Genomic DNA, 26,518 nt, shown 5'->3' with positions numbered 1-26,518 from the left:
TTCCCCATCCCCGCTCGGGGGAGGGGCCCGAGTCGCGCCGACGCCGCCGAGTGCAGAGCCCGCGCCGCTCGGGGCCGCCCCGCTGCGCCCGCCGCCGCCGCCGCCGCCGCCGCCGCCGCCGGGTCCCGCTCGGCTCGGCGCGGCGCCGTCACGTGTGCGGCTCGCCAGCCGCGTCCCCTTCGCGCACTTTCTGCACTCGGCGGCCTCGGCGCGACTCGGGCCCCTCCCCCGAGCGGGGATGGGGAAGTCAAGGCAGCGAGCGCCCGCTGGGGTGCGTCTCCATGCCCGCCGGCGGGCGCACCGCGTCGTCCGCTCTGCGGCAATCAGAGAGTTGTGCTGGGGCTCGCTCGTCTTCCCCGGAGTTAGTTGCCTCCTCTCCCGGGTCGCGTCGAGGTCGTACTAAACCGTGGCGGGTCTCCTTTTCTGCCTGCAACAGCCCCGGGTCCCGTCCGGCCGCACGCCCACCTCCAAGGGAGAGTCCCCGGAGCCGAAGAAAATTCGCTCTGAGCACGCAGAACACAGCAGCGGGCAAATCAGAGTGCAGATGAACCCGCCCCCATTGTGAAACTCACACGGTTTCTACTACTGTGGGCATCAAAACGTTCTTGACGCGGCCGCAGCCGGAAACTACCCTCGATCAAGCTAAACTGCCCAGAGCCCAAGCACAGTAACTATGCCCCCTGCATAGAGGCACTAACAGCAAGGGTACATCTGGCAAGAGATTTGCCATCCCTGGACAAGTACACGGTTATACAATGGTTCCTTGCACACGTGAATACCTGTGCATAACCCAGGGCCCCTGCGCAGTGGCTTGCCTGTGACCCTGCAGGGTGACCCAGCACTGAACCACCCTACCCTCTCCTGCAAAATGGACGTATACACGAGTCCGTTCAGCCTGCAGTCAACACCTGCTGCAAATCTTCTACAAGCCTGTAAAGCTTGCCATTGGGGGCAGGAGGAACAGACACTCAAAGAGTGAGGGGGACCCACGTTAACCCTAAATTCAGCTTGAGAATCCAGACCCTCTCTGAACCACCAGATACTATTCCTACAGTGGGAACTGCTGAGGCACACCCAAGGTAAGTATGTTTTTGCAGGTTTGTAGGCGCTGTCGAGCCTATCCAGGTGGCCTGTCCTCTATTCCATTTTATATTTCACTCTGCTCTGGACTCAGATCCTGGTTTTTGATAAGACTAAAGGCAGTAGAAGGAGCAGGGCTAAAGGTGAGACTCCTTCTGTGGTTGTACAAGTCCTTGGTTTCAAGGGAGGAGGCGGTGATCAGTTCAGTTCCCCCAAAATTGCTCCTCGTTTTCAACAAACCACAGTTGCTTGATTTCGCCCCATCTAGAGCCCTCTCTGGTTAGCTTAGCAGAGCCCCTTCCCCTGCCCAGCACTACCCTGCCAAAGGAACGACAGCCTTTCCTCACCTCCTTGAACCCTGTGTTCTGCCACCCCACCCCCACCCCATGCCAGACTTGCTGGGGAACTGGCCTCACGTTCTGCAGTCCCCTACCTCTTCCCAGCTCCAGTTTTCTGCCCAAGTCAGGCTCCCCAGGCCCCGCTTTCTGTCCACCTCAACATAATCATAGAACCACCCAGTCTCCCCACCAAGCAAATCACTTACCCTCTGGGAAAGCCACGGAAACACTACCAGCTGCCACTCTCAATCTAGACCAGCGTTGTCTTGTCAGGACTACCTTACCAGGAGTGGACCACCCTGCCGCCCCCCCGAGACCAACAGCAAAGACGCTGCTACCCCCATTTAACCCCCAAGGGAAAATGAGAGAACCATGGCTAGAGTCACAATACCCTGCCGGTGATTCAATTATTGTTTCTGCCAACGTATATTTCGTGAGAACCGTCTCTGCAAGAGCAAGTGTCAGAGTCCCAGCAGAAAACAAAGGCACTTGGCCCCTAAGCATGGATTTGAAGATAAAGAGATGCTTCCCCCCCACCCCCCAACCCCAGGCACAAACTGCTGGCTTGAGGTTCACATGGCAATTTGCAGGGCCAGCTACTTGCTGATTTTTATTTTGATATGCAACTTGGAAGCTGGAGGCCTGGCAAGAATGCCCAAACATGGTTAATATACTCCTTGAAAGCCCTCCTCTGTAGTCATTATCTACATTTGAGGCCATTCTCAGGTGGATAATCGGCAAAGCCTGAGACCGTGTGTGCCTCCTAACCACAGGGCACAGTGGAAAACACACTGAATTTTGAGTTAGGAGAACTACTTTCTAACTTTGAGGACTCTGTCAAATAAACTCACCAAGCTTCAATTTTCTTATCTACAAAAAATAAAGCCATCTTAATCCCTATCTATCACTCAGGACTGCTCAGAGTATCAGATAGAATCATAGAGATAGAATAAGTACAATTGTAAAGGCCCCAGTTAGAAGTATTACGGGCAAGTGCATTGGAGACATGCACATGGAGACATGTCCCAGCTTTGCAACCAAGTGGTCATGTGATTTTTGTCCTGGTCATCTCACCTCTCTGGGCATTGGTTTTTTCATATGTGAAATGAAAAGAGATCTTGCAGCCCTGATCGTTCCCTGCCCCCTTCAGGATGCCCACCTGAGCATGAGATGAGAGCAGCTCCAGGTGAGGCCACCCAGGATAGGGGTCAGAGCTGAATCGTGCAATTAAGCACATGTTCCTCCTAGCTTCGAACCCAGATCTGGGTTGTAAACAAGCCAGCACTTCCTCCACGCCTCCAAAATACCCTCAACATTGGGGTGGGAATGTAGACAGAGGCTGTACCCTCATTCCCCCCTGCCCCAACGTGTTTGGTCTTGCTCTTGATGCTGTGCAGTATCATGAGGGAAATCAACATGCATGGGAATTTAATACTAGACTCACACCTGTATAAAAAAGACTTGAGCTTTTCCTCAGACTGTAAACTGCCCTCCTCTGTCCTCTGCCCATCCTAGGCCATCCTGAGCTTGGGCTGGAGATAAAGCTAGGCAAAAACCACCCAGAGGTCTTGGGGTCCCACGTTTTTATCCAGATGGAGTCACATTTAAAATAGTTAACGAGGCGGGACCTGGGTGGCTCAGTTGTTAGCATCTGCCTTTGGCTCAGGTCATGATCCCTGGGTCCTGGGATCGAACCCCACATCGGGCTCCCCGCTCCGCGGGAGGCCTGCTTCTCCCTCTCCCACTCCCCCTGCTTGTGTTCCCTCTCTCGCTGTGTCTCTCTCTGTCAAATAAATAAATAAAATCTTTAAAATAAATAAATAAATAAATAATCTTTTAAAAAATAAATAAAATAAAATAATGAACAAGGACAGCCATGAGGAGAAGGGGAAAAATCCCAGAAGCCTAACTGAACTTCTTTTTGTTCTCTTTCTCCCCTCATTAGCTTCCCAAATACCAGGATCTATCTGCTCACCCTCCCCACCCGCACCCCCCAGGCCTACCCAACTCCTATTCCTCCTCCAGGTTCCAAAGGCCTCCCTCTGCACCCAGCCTAGTTTACAGGCCCTTACACTAAGGTTCTAAGTTCCCTGTGCTCTTTGATGCTTCCTCTCTGGTCATATTAGCTATTGAACTTCATTTTCCTCTCAAACCACAAGCAGCAGGAGGCTAACAACGGGCTTGTCTTGCTTATGTCTGTGTTCCCGGTGCCCAGCATAATCCTGGCACAGAGTGAGTGCTCAGTGATGCTCACAGAATGCATGTGTATGAATGAAGGGGAGGGATGACCCCCCTTTGCCTTGTGGTAAGGGTTTAGGGCAGTTAAGGCACCAAGGCAGCTGAACGTTAGACCTTTTCTTACCACCATCTCTCCCCACTCACCACTTCTTTCTCCCAAAGTTGGCTTCTCTGAGTCACAACCAGACCTCAGAGCCACTGGAACAGAAAAGGGACCCCCCCCAACACCTGGGAGCGGTAAACTTGCACATCACTTTAGCCAAATAACTATTATTCACCTCACCAGCCAGGGTAAGATAGAAATACCCTCCTGCCCCAAAGAAATAACACTTTCTTCTGCTGTTGCCAAAAATTCCTTTAGTTAAGGCAAAGTCTGGAATAATTGATGGGGTTGAAAATCGGATGCATCGAGAACATAGAACAAGTAACTTAGATTCACGCTCTAGAATAAATTAAATTCAAAGAGGAGGTTCTGGAAATAGGAGTAACTTACTTTTGCATAGCAGCATTTTACATTTATTTGCATAGCATTATAACAACCTTATCTATCAAATGTCATCTCTCAGCAACTGGTTGAAGTGGGCCAAAGTGGGCATTACTGACACCCCTATTTCACAGATTTTGAGAATGAAGTCTCAAAAAGGAAGGTTACATCACTGGCCCAAATTCACGCAGTTTGTGAGAGCTAGATTCAAACCCAGGCTCTCTGACGTTTTCTGCTGTGTCTGATTTCCCTGAGGCCGACAGAAGAGCTGGTGTTTCAAGTCCCAGGTTGAGTAAGGCAGTGAGAACCAGCACAGACAGGGGAAGACAGAATTGCTCAGGTCCTCAGCCCTCCCTCTACCAGGCCCTGCTTCAGCCCTCCGGCAACCAACACCGTCCTCCCCAGGTGCTAGCAGAGATGTGGCGCTCATTTGCCTTACTCCCCCACCTCAGGCCCATGATTGGGCCACAGAGAGAGTTACGTTACAGAGTTCCCAAGTTAAATCCTCTTTGCTATACTTTTCTAGAAAAATGTAATGAGGGATTTTGTTTCGAATTTTCAAATGGGGGATTTTGCTTCAAAACCCATGAAGGAGCATAGGTTTTAAGAGGCTGCCCTCAACTTCTGGTTCCCCTGATTACCTAAGGGTCTTGCCTTGATCTCTCTGCAACTCAACTTCTTGAACTTTTATGACCAGAAAGTATTTAGACCTTTCTCACAAAGCCTGTGTAGCAAAAATGTAGAAAAGTTTATCATCATTATGTAGACACAAGGACAAAATCTCCTGACCAGACCGTTTGCTGAGGGTCACTGGGAAATTATCTCCTTCTCTATGAATCTAGAATCAGACTCCCCTTCCAGGGTTTGGACTGCAGGGGAGGAGCTAAAGCTGGAGATTCTTTGAAAACCCCTGAAAAATTAAAGATCTTTTTGGCTTTATTCAATGATTCACGAATCAAGCAGCATCCCATCTAGCAGAAAGAAGCTCCAAAGAGCTGCACGAAATAAAGAACATACAGGCAGAAGGGGGCAGGAAGAGGAAATGATTTATAAAAGCAAAGAATGGATTACTTGGTGGCAAGGTCTCCTTTCTTTAGGGGACAGCAGGGGTCTATCAGGCAGATTACCTTACAAGGGCTGACCAGATTATTCCAGATTGACTGGTTTATGAGTCCATTCCTGGGGGAGACCGAAATATGAATATTAAGTCTAAGTTGGCTGGCATGGGGCTTAGCACAAGTGACTCCATTTGGGGCCTGTTGTCTTTTTTTAACAGTACTTACCTCCTTTTCTAAATTACAAGTAGGTCTTTGGACCTATCCCCCTGTCTTGCATTTAATAGATCATAGGCTATTGAGTTGAAAAGAATGGCTGGGGGCAGGGGGTGGAATGATTTCGAATTACTGCTCTAGGAAGACCGAATTTCCCATCCAAGCGGCCACAACAAAGGATGCTAGAAAGATAGTGGAGGGTCCTGTCAGCACCAGGTGAGTGAGCCTAGCCAAGAACAGTGAGTCCTTCCGTTGTAACATACTTTTATGTATGATGCAGTCATTGCTGACCACCCGATGATAGGGATAATAGGGTACAAGTGTCTGGAGAGGATCCAGCCACTACCTGCAAGGAACTTGAAGAAAGTGAAGACAGATAAACAAAAATAGCCTAATATGTGAACATGGTGTGAAATTAAGCCAGGAAGCCATTAGACTGAAGTGGCTCTAACACTTGGGTGGCTTCTGTGAGCAAACCAAACCCTAAGCCTGTAAATGCTTCAAGTGTAAGAAATCAAAACCTAAGGATAGCCCATCACAAATAGCCAACTAGGCTTTTAGGCTGTAGCCAATCAAATAGTTACTTTTTTTTTTTTTTTTTTTTTTTTTTTGCTTCTGCACCTTCTCTACATAAGTATTTTCCCCAGCTCCTGTCAGAGAAGCATTCCTAACCACTTATGGGTTGGCGCTGCCCAATTTGAATTAATTTTTGCTCAAATAAACTTAAAATTTGTCATATGCCCCCAGTTTATCTTTTAACAGAAAAAGCTGTGCTTTGGGGGAAAAAAAAAAGATCAGTGGGTTTGGGGAAGGTGAACTGGGGAACACTTTGTGGAGAACAAACCCTTTTGAAGATTTTATTTATTTGAGAGAGAGAGAGAACATTAAGGGGGTGGGGAGAGGGGAGGGAGAAGCAGGCTGCCCGCTGAGCAGGGAGCCCGATGCGGGGCTCCATCCCAGGACCCCGGGATCATGACCTGAGCCCAAGGCAGAGGCTTCACCGACGGAGCGCCCCAAGAACAAACCCTTTTGAGCAGTGGTACCAAGTGTGTGTATTTGAACGTGTGAGGATGTGGAGGAGGGAAAAGACTGCAACTGATGTGTCTAAGAGGAGCAGGAAGTTCTTTTATGCATCTGAGGAAGATGAGAGAAGACTTCAAGGGAAGACAGTGGCAGCAAGTAGGGTGTGGGTGCAAAGAGGCAGGGTGGTGCCGCAGGAGGAGGCTGGGAAAGCAGGGGCCAAGGTGTGGGGAGAGCAAGACCTGGAGTGGAGCACCTCATCTTATTCATGTCAGGATGGTGGTGCGGGGTGGTTTGCGGATGCCCTGCAGCCAGGGAGGCCTGAAGAGTGTCCTTCCATGCCCCGTTCCACCAGGACCACGGCACATGCTCCAAACCATCACTCCATGAGGCCCCTGTTTCCTGCCATGGGATCTGTCCCAGGGCACTCCGGATCCTATTTCTCTCTGCCTGCCATCCCAAAATCCAGCCCACTGGAAATTCTATGTGGTGTCATCAGCTGAATTAACACCTGTTATAAAGATCATTCCCACCAGACCCAACACTGCAAGCGCTTTTAATGAGGCCCCGGATGAAGGAATACATTTTCTCAGAACCCTTAAACAAATTACATTAAATCCTCCACACCAAATAAATTATTGAAACAGTGATTAGCGTTCGGATCATACCAACAAAACTACTCAGGGGCAAACACATTCTCATTTGGGGTTTGACACAACACCCGTGTTACAAAATATCCCAACCACCTAAGCTGAGAGCAAAGTGAAAAATCCATTCTCTTGCCATGGTTATTTAAACAAGAACTTCAGTGCTAAATTAGCAGTGGATTTTTTTTCGTATGAATTTTCTTTGCATTCTAACATTATGTAAATGAAAAACCCAACGAAGTGCAAATTAAGACTATTCTTAATTCTAAAAGGCCTGCTAGTCTGTGATCATGACGCCATGGAATACTTCTCAGTCTGCCAAGCATGGTGTGTGGTTTCTTACCCCCCTCCCCCCTCCCCCACCTGCTTTAGTTGCCTGCCAGCAGGGGGGCACCTACTGTGTCCCCTTCTTCCTGCCCACTAAAGTCGGATCTGACCCTCCACCTCCCTTCCTCCTCGTGATTTCATCTTGGCGGGATCATTTGATCACATAAAGGGAACAAGAGGTTAACATGCGCCTAACCTGCTTCCGGGAACAGTGCGGAGGGACTTAAGACAGTTTGGACACTCAGGAGCCAGCTCAGCTGGGTTTGTATCCCAACTAGATCATGTCGGGCACCTTCTCAAAACCTACTTTTCTTTGCTTGTCAATGAATTGCCTACTTCTGCAGGTTTAAAGGATTGAATGAGATTATACATGTCGAGGGTTGGGCTCCAACCCTGAACATAAGACTTGATCACTCAATGAGACCTATTGTTATTTGTGAAGAGTTCAGGGCAGATGTTGTTGCCAAATGAATTTGCGCAGCATTCAGCAATTGTCAGTTTGTTATTCAGGTTTATATGTGTCCCTTCGACCTCATTGCCAGGTGACACGATGCTATAAAAGCAAGTCTCAGATCAGGCTCTGTCACATGCACACACGTTTCTTAGCAAACACACACAGAGGCGGTCAGGACAGGCCCTGCTCTCGAAGCCTCTCTCTCACACCCAGGGCCCTTGCAGGAACACCAGGACCCCGGGAAAATGCAGCAAGGTTCTGAGGCCGGTTGAGTCTACCAAACTCTTGGGCACATCAGGCAACAGAGTTTCCCGTTCGGGAGAGGGACAGAAGACCAGATGAACACCACCCTTGAGCACAACTCTGGGTTGGAGTTAGCATGCCATTTATATGCTGGATTCTTCTTATAGCTTGTCCATGCAAGCCCATTTCAGCCAGCCACCTTTCCAAAACAGCACTGATTTCACCGGTGGAAAACTATTTCTAATATCCCTATGCTAATTCATGCATCATCGGATTTGGATTTAAATAAAGACGTTGCAGGTTCGTGGGGGAGGGAGCCACCTCTGCGGCCAGCCATGGATTCGTGACCAGGGTGCTTCAAATGGCTGATTACACTTAGAGCATGGATTCCTGATTGGGACCCTTCAAATGTAAACTATATGCCCCCACCGTAGATTGAAGTTAATTTACACACATGTACATGACACTGTTTATATGAAAGTCTCTAAAAGTCAGTTAGGACAGTATAGCAACTATGAATAAGGAAAAGCTTCCAGTATTAATGGAACAGGAGAGGAATGTAAACAATTGTGATTTTATAATAAGAAATGCATATTCGGTCTTTGTCCCATTTCTGGCACAGAGTTCCTATACCTTTGGAATTTCCTAAGTGATAGGAGTCATAAAGGTGTCCTTTATTATTCATAATAAACCCTGTTCAAACACCTCAGAGTGTATGTTAATGAGACGACTTTTGGAAAGCCCCTAGGTCACCTAAGGACAGGGCTGGTTGCCAGGGGAACCAACCAAAGTCGGAGAATTGGAACTTTCAGTCCCACCCATTGTGAGGCTGGAGGTTAAATCATCGCCAATGGCTAATGATGTCCTCAATCGTGCCTATGGATGAAGCCTCCATAAAAACCCAAAAGGTTGGGGTTCGGGCACCTTCTCAGCTGGTGAACATGTGAAGATGTGGAAACCCCAAGAGAAAATAGGGAAGCTCCACCCCCCCATACTTGACCCTATGCTTTCTCTTCCATCTGGCTGTTCCTGAATTATATCCTTTTATAATAAACCAGTAACCTAGCAAGTAAAATGTTTCCGTGAATGCTGTGAGCCAATTAGTCAATGGGATTAATTTGTGCAGCCAATTAATCAGACCTGAGGAGGGGGTCGTAGGAACCTCCAACATACAGCCAGTTGGTCAGACTCACGGGTGACAAAATAGACTTGCAGTTTGCATCTGAAGTTGGGGGTTGAGGCCATCTGAACCCTTCACCTGGGGGATCTGATGCTATCTCTCGATAGATAGTGTCAGAACTGAATAAACTATTTAACCAGCTGACATTACAGTATTGCTCCACGCGTGGAAACCCCACATATCTGGTGTCAGAAGTAATGGAGGGGATAGCGTGAACAAAACACCTCAAGAGTGTGTTTCTCCTTTAGAACTCTAGATCTTTCTTCGGTGGGTTTGTTCATGCCCGTCATTTATTAAAGATACTTCAGCCTAGACAGTGAAATACTACCTATTAGTTTGGGCAGCACCCGAGGGCAGTCATTTGCCCTAATCAGGAATTCATGCCTAAGGGGGGTCAGCTAGCATGCTAATCAGCCCCCACCAGGAGGTGGCCATTACAAGTGTTTGGGTTATTCTATCTCAATCAATACCAGCAATTTTTTTTTTTTTACTAATTTAGCATAACAAATGTTAAAAATGGATTTTCATTAGTGGCCTATTAATTAGCTTAATGAATATCAAAAATAGGCTCTCGTTAGTGAATTCAGAAGTATTCAAGACATAGGGCTTGTCACAAATATTTTATAGACACACCTGTCCACCGCAGGAACAGGTAAACATGTGCAGGGATGTACCAAGTCCTTTAGCCGCAGAGACGGCAACAGACTCTTGTTCTCTACATCTTTGTGTGCACTTGGGTCTGAGGATTCTGGTTGCCTCTTAGCAACCATAAGTTTAACTTAATGTTGCCTCTGGGATGTTGTATCTGCACTTAGTAAAGCACATTTGAATCAAGTTTGATAAGATGACCTAAAAAAGAGGTGAGACTTAACCTGCCCTATTTCTAATAAATGACTAATGAATGTCTGCACGTGTGGCAGAATCTGCCATATGATTTGCTGTCATTAAAATCTGGCAAAGGAGGTTACTGGCAGTGTTTTAGTTTGCCCAGGGCTGCCTTGACAAAATGCCACGGCGGGGGGGGGGGGGGGGGGGGGGGGGGGGGGGGGCGGGGCGCTGAAACAACAGAAATGTATTTTCTCACAGATCTGGAGACCAGAAGTCCAAGATCAAGGTGTCAGCAGGGTTGGTTTCTTCTGAGGCCTCTCTCCTTGGCTTGCAGATGACTGCCTCTCCCTGCATCCTCACATGGTCATCCTTCTGTGCGTGCCTACCCCTGGGGTTTCTTCCTCTTCTTACAAGGACACCAGTCATAATGGATTAGGGCTCACCCTAAAGGCCTCATTTTAATTTAATTATCTCTTTAAAGACCTTATATCCAAATATGGTTACATTCCCAAGGAACCAGGGACAGGGACTTTTAACATATAAATTTGCCAGTGGTCCCAGTCCAGCCCATAAGTGAACAACTAGCCTGTGTACCTGCTCTAACTTGGCAGCCACCCTTATCTATTAAAAGAAACTGATGATGAGGCATAACCAAATTGACTGAGGTCAATTTTGACACATGGTTATAGAGTGGTCAGAAAACTAAGGTGAGGTTAGGAGCAGTGAGTCACACAAGGTTCTTAGGATCAGTGCATGAGTCATGATAAAATTTCAGCTGCAGGCCACGGGGACCCAGAATGATGGCCTTAGACAGACAGTTGATTTCTCACATTAGATGGTGTGTCAGCCTTGCTCTGCAAAGCTGTCAGGAGTTCAGGCTCCTTCTCTCTGGTTGCTCTGCCATCCTCGGGTGCCTCCTTTGCGTGGTTTACGATGGCTTACAGGCCCATGCTCGTTCCAGACCGTGGGAAGGAGAAAGGGCACAAACCCAAAATGCACACATCACTTCTGCTCACATCCCCATGGCCAGAACTTGGTCAGATAGCCACACCCACCTGCAAGGGGTGCCAGGACGTAGAGGCACTGTTCTGAGCATCTGTATGCCCACCTACAAATCGGAGGTTCTCTTCTCCTCGGGAAAACCATACTGGGAAATAACCAAGAATCCTTTCCAAAATTAGAGTAGTACTGGAGAGAACAGGGCTGAGAATCCACAGCTAGTCTTCAGTACCGGTGCTCTGGTTCTAAAAACGTTGAAATACTTGCATATCCACTGGTAAAGAGTCACTACTCTAGGTCCTGAGGACCGCCCCCAACCTTCACTGTCCCAGTCACCCTGTCTCTCCCCCAGGACACCATGGACTTCCTCTAGGATCCAGTAAATAAATGATTAATTAATGTCTGGTCCACCAGGGGCCCTCCAGACCCTGATCCTGTCCAATGAGGCCAATGTCCCTTCTGATAAGTCACTGCCCTTGTTTTATTGATTTTTAAGTATTTCCAATATAACCGGTGGGAGCAATGTCTAGAAATAATATTTTATGAAAAAGTTAAAGAACTAGGGATATTTAACCTGAAATGGAGATTTGGCAGGGGGAACAGCTCAACCGTCATCTTTAAACATTTATAATAGGACACCTGGGTGGCTCAGTTGGTTAAGCAACTGCCTTCGGCTTGGGTCATGATCTTGGGGTCCTGGGATCGAGCCCCGCATCGGGCTCCTTGCCAGCAGGGAGCCTCCTTCTCCCTCTGCCTCTGTCTGCTTGTGCTCTCTGTCAAAAAAAAAAAAAATCTTTACAAAAAAATAAAAATAAACATTTATAATAATAATAATAATCACTACCTTTAAATTTTCTTTAAAGTGTCAATTAGGAGCCAAGACCTGAATTGGACTCAGTGCTTTATACATACTCTCTCAGATTCTCAAAGCAATCCTGTACAGTGGAAGTTATTTTCCCTTCACTGATAAAGGCACTGAAGATCAGAGACATAGAGTTACTTGTAGAAGACATAAAACCAGAGTCAAGGGGCACCTGGGTGGCTCAGTCAATTAAGCATCTGTCTTTGGTCCAGGTCATGATCTCAGGGTCCTGGGATGGAGTCCCACGTCGGGCTCCTTGCTCAGCGGGGAGTCTCCTTCTCCCTCTGCCTCTCCCCCTGCTGGTGCTCCTTCTCTCTCTCTCTCATGCTCTCTTTCTCAAATAAATAAACAAAAATCCTAAAAAAAAAAAACAAACCAGAGTCAACATTCAAACTCCTGGATGTCTGGTTCCAAAGTGGGAACTTTCTCTCCAGTGTCATGCTGCCTACTCTGTGGAACAGGAAGCAGACATATTCACATGCCTTTATAGAGCAAGACTAAGACATTACAGGAGAGCCAAGAAAGTTAAGTTCAAATTTAAGAAGAACTTCTAACCATTGAGCTATTCAAAAATGAAATGTATTGATGAGCTGATAGTAAATTTTATGAAGAAACATAAAGGACCTAGAATAGCCAAAGCAATCTTGAAAAAGGACAAATTTGAAGGACTTATACCACATGATTTCAAGACTTACTGTACAGCTCTGGTAATTAAGACAGTGTGGTATTGGCATAAACAGATTGGAAAAAACAGAGAATCGAGAAATAGGATCACACATACAAAGTCAAATGCCTTTTGACAAAGGCACCAGTGAAATTCAGTGGAGAAAAGGAAGTCATCTTCTAAGTGTACTTGTAATTGATATTTATATGGAATCAATGAACCTCAGCCCCCACTTCACATCATATACAAAGATTAATTTGAGATGGATCATAAACCTAAATGTAAAGGCCAAACCATAAACTTTCTAGAAGGAAACACAGGAGAATATATTTGCAAAATTGGCATGGACAAAGATTTCTTTGGATACAAAAAAATACGTAACAATAAAAGAAAAAATGATTTAATGTATTTTATTAAAATTAAACTTTCTGATTATCAAAATACATTGTTAGTAGAAATGAATAGGGAAGCCACAGACTGGGAGAAATATACATCTCTGACACAGGACTCAAAAGCAGAATAAAGAACTCCTACAAATCTATACTAAAAAGATGAACAGTGTTTTTATTTTTATTTTTTACAAACAATATATATTTTTATTTCAATTCAATTAATTAACATACGGTGTATTATTGGTTTCAGAGATAGAGTTCGGTGATTTATCAGTCTTATATAACATCCAGTGCTCATTACATCCCCTGCCCTCCTTAATGCCCATCACCCAGATATCCCATCCCCCCACCCCTCTCCCCTCCAGCAATCCTCAGTTTGTTTCCTAAGATTAAGAGTCTCTTATGATTTGTCTCCCTCTCTGATTTCGTCTTGTACAAACAATATTTTTAAACGGGCAAAGGACTTGGAGAAACACTTCATAAAAGAGAATGCATGGCCAATAAGCACATAAAAAAAGTGCTCAGCCTTGTTGGTCAACAGGGAAGTGCAAATTAAAACCACAATGGGATAGCACCACACACCCATTAATAAGGTTAAAATTTTTCAGTTCTAACAATACCAAATGTTGGAGAGACTATAGAGCAACTGGATTTCTTCTACATTGCTAGTAAAGGTATAAAATGGCACAGGTAATTTGGAAAACTGGCATTTTCTTATAAAGAGTCACCTATTTTCTGATCCAGGAATTCCAAAACAAATGAAATCTTATGTCTACAAAAATAATAGAGGAATGTTCATTGTGACTTTCTTTCTAATAGCCAGAATTTGGAAACGATGCCAGTGTTCATCCATAGGAGAATGAATACATAAATGGAGGTAAATCCATACAGTGGGATATTGCCCAGCAACAAAAAGGAACAGACTATTAATACATACAGCAACATAGATGAATCTCAAAAATATTATGTTATGTGAAAAAAGCCACCAGAGTACACCCACTGAATAATTCCATTTACGTGAAGTCCAGGAATAGGCAAAATGAATCTGTGGAAATAGAAATCAGAATTGTGTCTTCCTGTGGGAGGAGGGAGGCAGGATGATTAAGTGGAAAGGATCCTGGGGAAATTTTCTGTGTGATGGCAATTCTCTGCAGTTTGATTAGGCCATTGGATACATGAGGTATATTTGTCAAAAAGCATCAAACTGTACAATAAGGTCTGTGCATTTTACTGTATGTAATTATACTTCAATTAAAAAATAAATTTAAATAAATAAAAGGATCAAATTAGTTGCCTCTCCCAATATTGTGCTCCTTGGCATTGGAAGTATCCAAGCTACATTAGATGCTTGTCAGAAATATTGTGAACGGTTCAGATTTGAGAGTTCAGATTAAGTCATTAATAAAACATAAAAGATTTGAAGACCCTGATGTACATGATATTGAATTAATCGGATATTTCAGAAAAAAACGGTATCTGTCTCCATCTTCCACTTCAGGGCACTCAACAAGAGTCAGGAAATTTATGTTACTAAACACTTGAAAACATCTTTAAATGTTTGTGTGACGTGTTCTTTTCTGAAATTCTTCCCATATCTGGCCATATCTCTACTTCCCTCCTGACACCCAAGCCTTTAGCCATTCTATGTTCCTGTATCTTAGAACATGCAGTGTTTGCACATTTCCTTTGTTAAACAACCTCCCCTCCTCCACTTCTCATCAACTTCTGCCCAGTCTCTGAAGATTCTTCACAGGAGTCAATGCACCAGTAAAACTTCACCCAAATGCTATTCCCTGCCCTTTGAATTCTGTGCGGGTTTTAAGGCTTGCCTGCAGCATAGCATTCACCCTAGGCTAGAGGTTGCCAAGGTTCCTTCCAGCTCAAAGAATCTAGCTCTTTGAACATGTTGTTCCAGACTTGAAGAGTGAAGAGAAACAGTAGCCATCAGCAATAACATCTTCATCAGGCTCTACAGGAGGGTGACTGAATGAAAGAATGGGACCTGGGGGGATCTGCAGTTGATCCTTGAACAACACGGGGTTTCGGGGCGCCGACCCCCGGTGCAGCCAAAAATCCACGTATTACTTTCGCCTCCCCCAAAACTTAACTACTAATAGCCTACTGTTGACTGATAATAACGACAGTCGATTAGCACATACTTTGTATATGTATTCAGTACTGTGTTCTCACAGTAAAGCAAGCTAGAGAAAAGAAAATGTTAAGACAGTCATAAGGAAAATACACGTACAGCACTGTATGGTATTAAAAAAAAACCCCAGGCGTAAAAGGACATGTGCTATTCAAACCCATGTTCAAGAGACAACTGTATGTTGCTTCAAATTAGGTCAGAAGCTACAATGTCAGCTAATTAGTAAAAGACAGCTGAGACTGTGGGGCTTGATTGGAGCTGGAGACTTGCAGCTTTGGGGCTGGGTAGGAAGGGACTAAGCTCTGCGGCTGCCTGAGAACAGATCTGTGTGTGTGCACTGGCCATGCGGGTTTGGAAGGAAAGGATTAAAAAAAAAAAAAAACAACTCTAGGCTAAATACAGAAACTAATATTTATGGAGTACTTTCTCTGGTGCCAGAGACTCTATACTAAACACCATGTATCCATTAATCTTATTTAATCCTCATTTTAACTCTCTGCAGAGAGATTAAGTGGTGTGCCCAAGATTTTACCACTAGTAAGTGATAGAACAGGGGGGTCTCATTTCCGGTTCCATTTGACTCCAAAGTCCATACTCTTGATCACTGGGCTCTACTGTGCCCTGTAAAAGAATTGCCCATATCATTTTACGCTGTCTCTTGGTTCCAAGAACCTCAACCAGCCCAAACTGACAGCTTCCTTTCGCATGATTTTTTAGGTTATCTGAGAAGAAGCATCAACAGCGTTCCCCAGTAACCTGGTCCAGGGTCTCTAATGTCTTTAGCCAGGGTACTCTTCTCTGTATTTAATCTGAGACCTCCCTTCTCTTGTTTAATCATTAGTAGATGAGCTTAGGGCTCCATTTATACTTATAATTTCAGTGGAAGGAGGAAGATGCAGAAACTACTGCAGTCTAAATATTCTGGGACATCTAGGGGCGCCTGGGTGGCTCACTCTGTTAAGTGATGGACTCTCAGTTTCAGCTCAGGTCATGATCTCAGGGTCCTGGGATGGAGGCCCCCTTCTCCCCTGTGCTCCATGCTCTTGCAGAGTCTGCTTGAGATTCTTCCCCCCTGCCTCTTCCTTCCCCCCTGCCCCTCCTCCCACTCGTGTGCTCACGCATGCGCGTTTTCTCTCTCTCTAATAAATAAATAAAATCTTTAAATATTCTGGGGCATCCGAATCTTGTCAAGTTTCCATCACAGTGTGGTCTAGAACCATATAAAGGAGGCTGATGAAAGGACACAATGAGTCAAAAAGAAAATGTGCATTAAGGAGATTGGGAAATGGGTTCATCCTCATTAAGGTATAAGTGTAGTAGACCACAGGATGTATTGTTACATGAAGCTATAGTCTTGCCAAGGAAAATGGAAGGAACTAAGCTACAGGACATGGGAATCATAGCAATGTTATGGTGAAGTTTTGCAATAGTCTTCTTCCCTTGGTCACTTTGTCTAAATAAACTAAAACCATGCCAAATATATTCAGCACCTGCTGGGAACTCATTTCTTCATCTTCTCTTCTTCCTTCTCTGTAGTGCATGTCATTGTATTACGGGGAAATCCTTGCTTTCAAAAACAGTGCTGTGAGAACCCAGAATACAGGTCCTCCTTGCTCAAGAGCTTGACCTCAGTCCTCAGAGTTGCCACCCAAAATGACTCAGACCAGTGAGTGGGTGAGTGGGAGGTTTTAAAGCTGCACTCCAAGAGCTAGTACCAGGGGGAGCACACAATGAGACTACATCACTAACTTAGCAACAGTTTGTCAGTTCTTTCTTTTAATCTCCCCAATGTCTTCAACCAGATGTAAGAAATGAGACTCAGAACAAGTACATTTTTATAGAGACAAGAGCAGAGGGAAACAACCAACACATAGAGTGTTAACCAAGACAAGGCTGAGGAAAACATAGGGGTACATCCGGCGGTCAAGGTGAGCTGGATCAGAACACCTAAGCGAACGAGAAAAGGATCGGCCATTTGTGTGCAACACCCGCCCCAAACGATTTTTTTTAAATTTTTTAAAAATTTTATTTTATTATGTTATGTTAATCACCATACATTACATCATTAGTTTTTGATGTAGTGTTCCATGGTTCATTATTTGCATGTAACGCCCAGTGCTCCATTCAATACATGCCCTCGTTAATACCCATCACCAGAGTAACCCATCCCCCCACACCCCTCCCTTCTAGAACCCTCAGTTTGTTTCTCAGAGTCCATCATCTCTCATGGATCAACTCCCCCTCTGATATCCCCCCCTTCATTTTTCCCTTCCTGCTATCTTCTTTTTTTTTTAACATATAATGTATTATTTGTTTCAGAGGTACAGATCTGTGATTCAACAGTCTTACACAATTCACAGCGCTCACCATAGCACATACTCTCCCCAATTCTATCACCCAGCCACCCCATCCCTCCCACCCCCCACCACTCCAGCAACCCTCAGTTTGTTTCCTGAGATTAAGAATTCCTCATATTGGGGCACCTGGGTGGCTCAGTCGGTTAAGTGTCTGCCTTCGGCTCAGGTCATGATCCCAGGGTCCTGGGATCAAGCCCCGCATCAGGCTCCCTGCTCGGCAGGAAGCTGCTTCTCCCTCTCCCACTCCCCTTGCTTGTGCTCCCTCTCTCGCTGTGTCTCTCTCTGTTAAAAAAAAAAAAAGAATTCTTCATATCAGTGAGGTCATGTGATACATGTCTTTCTCTGATTGACTTATTTCACTTAGCATAATACCTTCTAGTTCCATCCACATCGTTGCAAATGGCAAGATTTTGGGGTTTTTTGATGGCTGCATAATAATCCATTGTATATATATCCCACATCTTCTTTATCCATTCATCTTTTTATGGACATCTTGGCTCTTTCCGCAGTTTGGCTATTGTGGACATTGCTGCTATAAACATTGGGGTGCACATACCCCTTCAGATCACTACATTTGTATCATTGGGGTAGTGCAATTGCTGGGTCATAGGGTAGCTCTATTTTCAACTTTTTGAGGAACCTCCGTACTGTTTTCCAGAGTGGTTGCACGAGCTTGCATTCTCACCAACAGTGTAGGAGGGTTCCCCTTTCTCTGCATCCCCGCCAACATCTGTCATTTCCTGACTTGTTAATTTTAGCCATTCTGACTGGTGTGAGGTGATATCTCATTGAGGTTTCGATTTGGATTTCCCTGATGCCGAGCAATGTTGAGCAACTTTTCATGTGTCTGTTGGCTGTTTGGAGGTCTTCTTTGGAAAAATGTCTGTTCATGTCTTTTGCCCATTTCTTGATTGGATTATTTGTTCTTTGGGTGTTGAGTTTGATAAGTTCTTTATAGATTTTGGATACTAGCCCTTTCTAAGGAAGGAGAAAGAAAGGAAACTGAACCAGGCCAACATGTTGACACTTTGTCTCACCTGACAGCTTAAATAAATATGCCAGTTCTAGCCTCTCCTTTTGTTGCCAATGCAACAACCACATGCACTTTGCACAAGTCTAGAAACAGAAGCCAGAGTTTCTGGCCATTGCTTAAACTTGTAACCTTTCCAAGCTTGCCCCAGGGCAGATATCTATTGAGCAGACAGGATGGTGAAATTTCCCAAGGAAGCCTTTGGCTAGAACAACAAACAGGGCCACCCGAGAAGTTGGTTCCAGGTATAAATGCCCTGCTAGCATTGAGCTGCGTGTGGGGAGGGGGGAGCCCCAGCACTCCGCACTGCTCTGGGAAGGCTGGATAAGGAAGAGCACAAAGGGGACCAAAGCTGTAGGCAGGTCCAACTTGGGCCAGAGGCCTTTTTGGATTTAAAGGACAGGAAGAGGGATAGAAAGGATTATAATAGTGAGACCACCCGATTACTTAGACTGGTTCAGGGATCTACACTTGGGCAGGCTTGGAAATTCGGTTTTATCAAAGAACATGCACTGATTTGGGCCATTATCAATCTTCTGGGTGTTGTCCATTTGCCTTTCAGTCTCCACCCCTTCTTACCCTGTTCTGCGTTCTCGCAGGCTGGCAGCGTGAACCAATTCCACAGAATCCTCGATCCTCTGGCTTTGGTTCGACTTTGACCAATTGGAGGTCCTGGCAGGAGATCACTGTGTAGCAAAGGAAGGCAGTCAGGAAGGTTATTTCTCCAGTGTTCCACCTTCAGGGTGGCTGCGGGTTAGCCATGTTGCTCTGTTGAAGGCCCAGCTTGCCTGGGCCACCTTCCTCCCTACAGGGCCCCTCCCTGGGTTCCAGAAACTGTTTTTTCTTGTCCCTTCAAGAGGACAAGAGGAGGCCTAAGAGTTTCCCCCTATTATTAATGCAGAACACTGCCCTCCCTATTCCTTGCAGATTTTCCACACCTTGTAAATCGCCACATATCAAACTCTCCTTAAAATATCTCATCTCATGTGCGACTCAGAACGCTTGTGAGATTCACTCAACCTGACACTCAATCAACATCCGTCAACTGACAGCACGGAAATTAAGATGAGAATAACTGTCCCTGAGGTAAGTTTATATGCTCCCTATGATTTATCCTCTAACTTTATTAGTTTGGATGGTTGCAAAGACAACTTTCAAAAGCTCTTAATTTTATCCTGTGTGTGATGCCTCAAATTTGAATAAGCTGCCTTCAGATGGATGGTTGTACTGGGTAATAATCTTGTTAAGCATGCGCTTGCTTTTTTTTTAACTCAATTGTGTGAGAATGTAAAACTAAACTGTATTAGAACAGTAAGATATTGGGGCACCACCTGGGTGGCTCAGTTGTTAGGCGTTTGCCATCGGCTTGGGTCATGATCCTGGGGTCCTGGGATGGAGCCCCACATCGGGGCTCCCTGCTCAGCGGGAAGCCTGCTTCTCCCTCTGCCTCTTCTCCCTCTTCTCAGTGTGCTGCCCCTCCCCCACTTGTGTGCACACGTCTCTTTCTCTTTCTCTCTCAAATTAAGTAAAATCTTAAAAAGAAAGTAAGGTATTAAGAATGACTAAATATTAATAGGCTCTAGTGCAGTGATTCAGAGAACAGATTTTTTTTTGGTAAAGATTTTTTATTTATTTATTGGCGATCGAGCGAGGGAGAAACAGCATGAGAGGGGAGAGAGTCAGAGGGAGAAGCAGGCTCCCCACTGAGCTGGGAGCCCGATGTGGGACTCGATCCCGGGACTCCGGGATCACGACCTGAGCCGAAGGCAGTCACTCAACCACCTGAGCCACCCAGGCGCCCAGAGAACAGATTTTAAAGGCAGGCATCTAGGGATTTGAATCTACCACCTATTGGCTGTGTGTCCTTTGGAAAGCTACTTAATTTCTCTTAGTCTTGTTTTCATTCATTAAATAGTCAAAATAACTGTACCTACTCCTTATGGTTGTTGTGAAGGGTAAATGAAATAATATACATAAAATATGGGTACAGGGAGCACTTAAAAATGGCAGATATTATTACCATTATTAAAATGTTGTTAAAATAATGATGTACTTGAAAGTAAGTTATCTCATCAGGTTTTTATGAAGGTTAAGTGAGCAAATATCTTTAACGTGCTTAGAACAGTTCCTGGCACATATCTAAAAGCTATATGAGTGTTAATTAATACTTAAATAATATTTAAGTGTAAACACCTAGGTATAATTTGATTCCTTTCTTTCTGCCTTTTAATTATTCTCTGTCTCCTCTCAAACTACTTTTGGATTTCTCTCCAGGCTTAAATAGAAAAGAACCTTCTAACTTTATCCTTAAGTTTCTCTTGGAGTCAGAAACCTTCCCGAGCACATGCATACTTGTTTCAAGTTCTGATTTTTAAGCCTCGGGTCAGTTTAGGGTCAAAAGTGATTTCAAGCAAGCTTTTTTGAATATTTAATTCCTCACACTCCTGAATGAGATTTTAGCTCTTTTCAACAGGGAAGGGGAAAGGGGGCGGGTTTGTTTCCTATGACTCCCTCCCGGGGTTTAATCTGCTGGTGCAGCTAACAGAACTCAGAAAAACAATTTACTTGTAGATTTCTTACACAGGCTATTAAAGGATACAAATGAAGGGCCAGATGAAGAGATACATAGGCTAAGGTCTGGAAGCGTTCTGAGCACAGGAGTTTCTGTCTGGGCGGAGTATGGGATGTACATCTAGAACATTGATGAGTTCTTGTGCATCAACCCAGAAGCCCTCCAAACCCCATCCTTTTGGGTGTTTATGGAGGCTTCCTTACATAGGCAAGATTGATTAAATCATTAGCCATTGGTGATTCAACCTCCCACCCTTCTCCCCTCCCCCGGAGGTCAGGGGGTTGAGGCTGAAAGTTCCAAGCCTCTAATCACTATGGTTCCTTCTCCTGGCAACCAGCTCAAATCCTTAGAGGGTTTCCCAGCTCACCTCATTAACATAAACTCAGGTATGGTTTAAAGCTTGTTAGGAAGAAAAAAATACACCTTTGCCTCTCTTATGACTTACGAAATTCCAAGGGTATTAGGAGCTCTATATGCCAGAAACGAGGACGAAGACCAAATATATGTTTTTTGTTCTAAAGCACAATATTACATTTCTATAACCAAGAAGGCCAAGAGGTGACCTGAGTTCAAACCCAGCTGGATCCAGCAGGTTCAAATGACAGCATAAGGACTGTGGTTTTCACCACCTCTTAGTTCTACAGGCAGCGAGTTCTGTTGGCTCCAGACAGATTTTCTCCAGGTGACAGCGAAGATGATCACTAGTTACTCCTGGTGTATATCATCCTTAGACGTAAAGAGAAAAGAGAGAACCTTCTCTCCCTAGCATATCATTCAGTCCATATCAATTCCTGAAGAGGACCCTGGTGAGGTCACATTTCCATTTGTCTGCATCCAGGACAGTGAGCATTCTGATGGTTCAGCTGGAGGCAGGGGTCCCGAATAGTCACATGGTATGGGGAAAGGGCCTTTCTCAGAAGGAAGGCTTGGTGAGCAGCATAGCCCCTGACTCCATTTGGCTGGAATGTTCTTCTAAACTCTCCAGTGCCAAGCTGTTTGAATACCCATAGTTAGATGTACATTCCGTTTTGGGAAAAAGAGCACTGCGGGTTTGATGATATCGAGACAGGTCAGAGGTCATCCTCTCCTCCCAGACCCTCTTTGTACTTCACGGTGCACCACTGGTTGATGATGATAATCTATCTAGCAATTTCAATCTCAATGAAAAAAAAAATGTAAGGGTCACTCCGTTGCACCATCTCCCCAGTTTACCCTCCTGCCTCCCCAGATAGTAGCTAAAGACACACCTGTGAGACCAAAAAGGAAAGTGTCTCCACACAGATTAAGTCATGAACAACAGACATGTTTATTCTTTCATACTCTCAGTTCCCCAATCTGTTTTTTTTCTTTCCGTTGGGGTAGAGCCAAAAAGACAGAATGAAAAGACACCCCCAATATATATTCATCATTCCTCTATGACAACCCCATGATGTCTCCTTATTCTTCAGTGAGGGGGTTTTTCTGACCGCTGGCTTTTATAATTCATCCAGTAGGTAGTTTCAATTTGATGATCAATTTTTTAAAAATAACTTTTTTGGCCCCCTGACATTTCAGCCATTTAAATAGAACATAATGGAATTTTCCAAAGAAATAAATGGTGATTTCTTTATACAGCGTCTCACATTCAAACACATTTGCATGTATGGTCCACCTGAAAAACTACAACTAACGATCTTACACATGAGATTCTCCTTTTCCTCTTCCCAGAATCCCTGTCCTCCTCATATCAATACTCTTTCAAAACCTCATATAAAAGTCTTCCTTCCAGGAAGCCTTCCTTGACTAATCAGTCACTCCCAGTGATTGGAGATACAGTTCCAATTAGGTTCACCTTCTCTTGTTCGTATATGGATTCAACTGGAGATACAGTTCCAATTAGCTTCTCCTTCTCTTGTTCATATATGGATTCAAAGTTTCAAGAGTCTTAAGTTGTGAGTATATATAGGTTCCACTTTTCCAAGCAGGCAACAACTGTGTCCCTATAACCATCCCCTTATCCACAAGATTGCTTGAAGCAAAGACAATGGAGGAACTTATTCACTGGTATAGTGAAAGATCCTGGGCCCTGCAAAATGCCTGAAGTGGTGAAGATCCAGCTCTGTTATTTACCAACTGTACAGGGAAAAGGATCAATATGTAAAAGCTTAATTTTCTTACATGAAAAGGTGATAATAAAGTCTTGGGGATTTGTGTGATAATGAAATAGGTTATATATTCAAAAACTTTTAGGGATGCTTGTGGATCCTTCAAAAACTATTTGTTTCCTTAGTGATGTGATTGAAGGAGCTACTGAGGCTGTGAAATAACTTTCTCATTTGTTGCTGATGTTCGAACATCTTTCCAGAAGACAAAATCCTTTATGCCAAATTAGAAATAAGAATAAAATGGCAAATGATCTTGGAGCAAGGAGCAATAAACTTAAATACGTGCTTAATCCATGGCCACACATTCCATCTCTGCTCTTTCCCTCACGGGATTGCACACCGTGAACTGGTCAAAGTAAAATGTCCCACTCAGCCTGTGGCGCACCTCAGAGTCCCCAACACAGGACTCCTGACAGACGTTAGCAGTTGATTGGAGTGTGTCCACTCATGCTAACACGTACATCATTGAGACCAGCTACGTTCAGAAGGGCAGGGTTTGATTTGAGGAAGAGAATTAAGGAACACGCATTGCTCGATGTAGAGGTAAGAAAGAGCACCAGGGGAGAAAAAAGCACAAGTTCTCTGGCCTGATAGAGTTTCTGAAATGTTACTATTGGGGCGCCTTGGGTGGCTCTGTCGTTAAGAGTCTGCCTTCGGCTCAGGTCATGATCCCAGGGTCCTGGGATCGAGCCCCGGATCAGGCTCCCTGCCCAGCGGGAAGCCTGCTTGCGTTCCCTCTCTTGCTGTGTCTCTGTCAAATAAATAAATAAAATCTTTAAAAAAAAATGTTACTATTATCCAGAGAGGTATTCCTCAGGGCCCAGTTGAAAGGATTGCGTCATGGACTATTAAGTAAACTAATAATTAATAGTGAAGTACTTGAAGTAACAGAAATGGGAAGGTTGCAGGCCAGAATAAACTTGGGCTTCTCAAAAGGTTGCAGGAAACCAGCAGGGCGAGAGAAAAGTGAACTGGGTGGGGAGTGGGGATGGGAATGGGTGACAAAGGATGAATTTGAACGGCTGGCAGGGCCAGATCGCACAGAATTCTGGGACCTATAATGGGAAATTTGGATAGACATTCAAGGGCTTCTAGGTTAGTTACATGATCTTAGATAATTTTTAAACACCATCTCTGGTTACTGTGGGCAAATTGCGTGGGGGCGGAGGTGGGGATGGGTTAGGAATTCAATAGGAGACATAGATTAGGAGGTTCAGTGAAAGATGATAGTGGTTTAGTCTGAGCAACATGTGTTCTGAAGTTAAACTGTAGGACTTGCTGATGGACCCAGCCCGGGGGACCGGGAGAAGAGAGGAACCATGACTCCTGGTTTCTGGACGGTAGTGCCGCTTATCCAGATGAGTGCTAACAGGAGGAGGAACATTGAGGGTAGGGGTGATTTTCTTGCAGAACAGGTTCATGTATCATTCAGTGGCCAGTTTCTCTTATCCAGTGCAAATTCTGGGCTTTGAACTAAGGGGGAAAAAAATCTAAGATCAAGAACAAGAGGGAATGTATGCTTGTATTTGGGCCATTCCTTCATTCATTTATTCAACAGATATATATTGGGCACCCATCATGTGCCAGACCCTCTTCTAGGTTTGGGGATTACCAAAATTCTTGCTGTCATGGAATTTATATTCTACTAGTGGGAAGAGGGGGCATATGTGCACAAAAATAAGTATATGATATACTAAGTGGTGATGAGTGCTACGAAGAGAAGGAAGTAATGTAAAGGATAAAAAATTAAGCATATGTGTGTGTAAGGGAAATGGTTGTAGAGGTGCCTGGGTGGCTTAGTCAGTTGGGTGTCCAACTCTTGATTTCGGCTCAGGTCATGATCTCGGGGTCCTGGGATCCAGCCTCCCGTCGGGCTCTGTGCTAAGTGCAGAGTCCGCTTGTTCCTCTCCCTCTGCTCCTCCCCCTGTTCTTGCACTCTCTTTCTCTCCTCTCTCTCTCTCTCCAATAAATAAATAAATAAATAAAATCTTTTTTTTAAAAAAGAGGAATGGTTGTGGAAACCCAGGGGGCAGAGCAAGATGGCGGAGGAGTAGGAGACCTGGATTTCGTCTGGTCTCAGGAATTCAGCTGGATAGGGATCAAACCATTCTGAACACCTACGAACTCAACAGGAGATCGAAGAGGAGAGTAGCAACAACTCTCTGAACAGAGAAGCGACCACTTACTGGAAGGTAGGACGTGCGGAGAAGTGAATCCGAGGCGATATTCGGGAGGATAGACGGCGGGGGAGGGGGCCTCCATCGGCCGCTTCTGGCAAGTGCTAGAGCCACGGAGCACAAAATCGGAACTTTTAGAAGTCGGCTCCGCTGAGGGACGTCGCTCCAGTGGCTAAGCGGGGCGTAGAACCCTCGCGGGACAGGGTGGTCTCAGGACCCTCGGGGTCACAGAAAGACCGGGGGTGCCTGAGTGCGGCAGAGCTCCCCGGTATCGGAGCGGGGAAGCCGGCTGCAGAGACGGAGCCGAGGCGCGGGCTCTCAGCTCGGGGTGGCCATAAACTGTGATCCGCGGCCCAGTCGGGCCACTGCTCCTCCAGCAGGGACCCAACAAGTGGCAGAGGCGGGGAGACTCCCCTTCCTCCCCCGGGAGGAGTGGCGCGGGAGCGCACTGCAGGGATCTGCTGGGTTTGGAGACTCCACACGGGGTCGGGTGCCAGAGATAGAAACTCTCGGTCACAGGCCGGGTGAGCACGGAGTGCGGCCGGAGACCAGGGAGACGGGAGTGACTGCTTTTCTCTGGGGGCGCACTGAGGAGCGGGGCCCCGAGTTCTCGGCTCCTCCGGGCGGAGATTGGGAGGCCACCATTTTCACCCTTGTCCTCCAAAGCTGTACTGAGAGCTTGCAGGGAACAAAAGCTCCTGAGAGCAAACCCCAACAGCTTGCTTAGCCGGGACTCACAAGGGCGGGGCAATTCCGCCTCCGGCAAAGACCTTTGGGAACCACGGCAACAGGCCCCTCCCCCAGAAGATCAGCACGAACAGCCAGCAAGCCAAGACCAAGTTTACCGATCAAGGAGAACGGGAGAACTCCAGCACTAGGGGAATACGACACATAGAATTCATTGCTTTTTTTTACAATGATTCATTAGTTTTTCAAAGTTAATTTTTTTAACTTTTTTTAATTTTTCTTTTTCCCTTTTTCAACCAACATCTTCTCAATCCCTTTTTAAAAAAAGCATTTTTTATTTTTCATTTTTAGAGTCATGTTTTATCCCTTCATAGT

At 45.3% G+C, this 26,518-nt stretch overlaps 1 long non-coding RNA gene across 2 annotated transcripts in view; it reads left to right on the top strand.

The window, feature by feature from the left end:
• Positions 1-94: 94 nt before the first annotated feature.
• The window catches only part of LOC112840228 (uncharacterized), a 50,483-nt gene continuing 24,059 nt past the window's right edge, over positions 95-26,518 (top strand). For both annotated transcript variants that reach the window (XR_012381534.1, XR_003212418.2), the window contains exons 1-2: positions 95-1,079; positions 19,491-19,649. This is a non-coding gene — a long non-coding RNA (uncharacterized lncRNA). The remainder of the gene's footprint in view (positions 1,080-19,490; positions 19,650-26,518) is intronic.

This window comes from Callorhinus ursinus, unplaced genomic scaffold, assembly GCF_003265705.2.
Source record: "Callorhinus ursinus isolate GAN/ISIS: 27379988/994484 unplaced genomic scaffold, GSC_fseal_2.0 scaffold19, whole genome shotgun sequence".
NCBI classification, from domain to species: Eukaryota; Metazoa; Chordata; class Mammalia; order Carnivora; family Otariidae; genus Callorhinus; species Callorhinus ursinus.
The sequence above is the reverse complement of the archived record's forward strand: the minus strand, read 5'-3'. Positions and strand labels throughout refer to the sequence as shown.